The following is a 3,491-nucleotide window of genomic DNA, read 5'->3' on the forward strand; positions in this document are numbered from 1 at the left end:
ATCAAAAGCTGCCATTGTGAGAAGGTGTGAATGTGCATAGTAACATAGGTATGTGTTGAGAAATGTCCATGTTATTGTTATTTTTGTGTTGTTTTTGTGAAGCTGAAGAACAAACAGAATCCAAAACTAATTTCCCTTCGTGGACAATGAAGGAAATGTTATCTTATCTATAATAGAGACAAAAAACATCATGCCACGTTGTTATTTGATTGCTGTTAAATCAACAGACATTTCGACCATGTGATAGCAGAAGCGTCCGTGTCACTAAAGGATTCATTCTGCACACATTCCACCCAACACGGTTTCAGACCGCAAGCAACAGATGTAACAAAAGATCATCGATCATACGAAATTATTCTAGATTTAATTTAATATTGTTTAATCTTGTTTCCGACCTCTGTCTTCCTTTTTGTCTTTTGATCACACCACATTTAAATATATCAATATAACTTAAAATTAATTCTAGCCTGGAGTTTAATTCCTTAAAGGGTACAGATTTTTATGTGTACAATAATCCAGACTCCAGAATCCATGTAAACCAACATATGCATGGACCCTAAAAATGTATAACATCCTAAAGTGTGTGAATTAAACCAACATATGAACACCAATCTGGCTACAACAAGTTAAAGTTGCACTAACAGCTGTTCAAATGGGACAAACCCACAGAGAATTATTGTCAGCTCGGCAGTTCTCTTCAACTGTATGGACTTTTACAACACCTTTCAGCTCATGGTTTTAGTTTTACGGCCTGCAACTTTATTGTTTTGGTCCCCCGCTTGTTTCTAGCATCAGCAAGGAGCTTATCTCTGCAAGAAAGCGCTAGTAAACTGGCACATTACCTGCCCAGCTCCACACAGGCAAAGTTAGCAACTAGCTGCTGAACATATAGCAGCAGGGGCGAGCTCTATACCATAATAAAACAAGATTTTTTTCAGTAATTTGAAGTTGTGTACCTGTGACGTTGTTAACAATGCATTTCTCAGCTCCAGTGAGAATGAATGTAAATCTGACAGAGTGCAGTCATGGTTTGTGTGGGAGCGTGGTGCCAAGCTCAGAGTGCGAGTCAGGCCTCATTGCCACTGAAAAGCTTAAAGCATGTAAACAAAGTCATCAAATTCTCAACACAACAACTTCGGCCTTTTGCAAAAGACGTCTTTTATAAAGAAACAACATTTGCGTATAATGTATGCTCACAAGTCGCCCTTCTTTATGAAGTGGATTTGTGGGTCTGACTGCACCAGGGAGAAAACCAGGAGGAATCTGCTGCTGAATCATGATGCTCACAATTGATAGCGCTGCGCCATATTTTGTAAAAACAGGTAGAAGAAAATGAGCCGTTGTTTTGTCCAAGCTGTTTTCGCTTTTCCCTTCTAATAATATTGAGTACTTGAAGATTCAAGGTCACATTCCTTTAATATTTATGACTCACATGAGTAGAAAGAAATGTAATTAGTAGTACAGTAGTGCAACACACTGTTCAACCACTTTTACTTCTTTACACCAGTCTTTAACTCTTTCATTGTTTTGAACCCGGGGCTATTTTTCCTGTACTGTCTAAACAGTGTGCCTGTCACAGGCTGAACTAACGGCCCCTTCTACTTTGTTGGAACTTGTCGACTGAAGCTATGAGTCAGACAAAGCCAATACATAAACTCTCCAGGCACATTTGAGTCCCTGGCACAGTGCAGCGTATTCTTTAAGCACCTGGATGTTGTACACTGCAATGTGGTAAATAGAAAAGACCGATTACGTTTTTACTGCAAGGGAACATAAGAGTGGCAGGAATCATTTTTGCACAAATGATCTAAAAGGTAAGCAAAACTCACTACAGTTTGTTATCAAAGTTGGAAATGCTCTCTGAAGTTACAGCTATAAAGCAAACGTTTACAGATGGTCTGTAAAGAATGTTTAAAACTACTTTTGAACTTGTGTTAGAAAATGACTGATGACTTTTAAACACTGGATAAGGGAAGATCAACTTTATTGATCCCAAACAGGGAAACTGAATCTTCAAAATATTTGTTTGAAATACAAGGACAGAAAAAAGGAGCAACCTTAAAAAAAACGAGAAATCTACGCATTGTGAACATCTAATACAAACAATGATTCTAAGATAGAAGGTATAAATTATATGCATTATATGTTCACATGTATATTTAAACAAACATAATACCAAATACAGTGAGGGGATGAGGAAGTTGCAATACACGATTAAATAACAAAACTGCACTTGAACAAAAAGATGTGCTGTTTGCAGAATGAAATACAGTTGTTTCCCAGCAGAGATCCAAATCGCTTGAAAGGTTTTCAACACTGTAAAACTCAACATCAGACCTACTATCTGCTAGGTGTAGATTTGATGTTTGCGCTGTAGTTGTCTTTAACACATTTGAGAAATGTATGTAAATTGCAAATGTACACTGTGAAATGAAAATGTAGAAATGTGGGCTATACCTGATATTCCATTCATCTCAGATAAAAATAACTTCATGTGGATGCATGGATGTGGTTTGGGGGTGGTAAGTGCTGGATGCTTAGAGCTGAATGCCCAGTTCTCCTGTTAAATCAAGTTAATATTTCCAAAAAGACCAGTCATCTCAGATAAATTATTGCTTTATTGGCCTGGAGAGCTGAACAGGATGCCTTTTAACTGTCAGTTGTCCCAAATGCTGTCTTTTACTGCCAGTGTAAGAGCAACACAGTTAGTCATTTTATTCATTAATAAATAATGGCAACACGATTTGAAAGGAAAAACTTTTTTTTTTTTTTCTCTCGAGTTAACCAAGTTAACAAGGAACCATTATGGGATAATGAGTAATAAAGTGAGTGAACTGCAATGTCTTCTAACTTGAATAAACACACATGTTGATAAGTGCTTTACTAGTGTACAGGAAAAAACATTTACAAAGAAAAAAAAAACAGTGGAACCAACATTTTTGATATTTTAGCGCTCCCCATAATTTTTCAAATGAGGCTTTTTTGTGGAGCTCATGTCTCTTTCACAGGAGCAGAGCTCCCTCTGTCATACAGACTCAGACTGTATGATTAGTGGGCAATTTCCTTCCAGCTATGGCTGAAACCTCAGCCCTGTCTCAACTGAGTTTCTGTCGTGATTTGCTATTATACTGTAGGTCCTTTTTGTTCAAAGGAAAGTCACATTCATCAAGTGAACAAAGAGCTACCCCCCTTTCTATACAGCTTCAGGTGAAGCCTTTAAATCAAAGGCATGGTGGATTCTAAAGATGGCTACAAAGGAAAGAAATATGACTGCACAAAATGAAACTATATGACTTGTTCAAAGGGACTGTGTGTGCAAATACTGCCTTAGGGTACAATAACGTTCCAGTTCAACGTAATGAAAATCTACTTTTTCTAGTTTTAGTCTTTAACATTACACCCAGAAGCCTATAACAGACGTTTTTCTCATGAATCCTTTGTAGCAGAAAATAATGTGTAGCCTCTGTTTTTTTCGCAACAGCTAGCATTGG

Source organism: Micropterus dolomieu, linkage group LG04 (genome assembly GCF_021292245.1).
Source record: "Micropterus dolomieu isolate WLL.071019.BEF.003 ecotype Adirondacks linkage group LG04, ASM2129224v1, whole genome shotgun sequence".
Classification (NCBI taxonomy): domain Eukaryota; kingdom Metazoa; phylum Chordata; class Actinopteri; order Centrarchiformes; family Centrarchidae; genus Micropterus; species Micropterus dolomieu.